Source organism: Neomonachus schauinslandi, chromosome 3, assembly GCF_002201575.2.
Source record: "Neomonachus schauinslandi chromosome 3, ASM220157v2, whole genome shotgun sequence".
Classification (NCBI taxonomy): domain Eukaryota; kingdom Metazoa; phylum Chordata; class Mammalia; order Carnivora; family Phocidae; genus Neomonachus; species Neomonachus schauinslandi.
Window position 1 is genome coordinate 118,603,163 of NC_058405.1, and position 235 is coordinate 118,603,397.

Here is a 235-nt window from a genome sequence, read left to right on the forward strand (position 1 = left end):
TGCTGTGTCTTGATGATTTTTGTATTCACAAAACATCACCTATGGTACAGTGGGAAATTCTGGAGTAGTGGGACAAATGCAGGGGCACAGGCTTCATCTCAATTATTTGGGAAGAAATGAGCAGATAGTTCCCCTCTTCATATCTTTGAGAAATAGAGAAAACATATATCACAATTTTTTTTTAAAAGATTTATTTATTTATTTATTTATTTATTTATTTATTTATTTATTTATT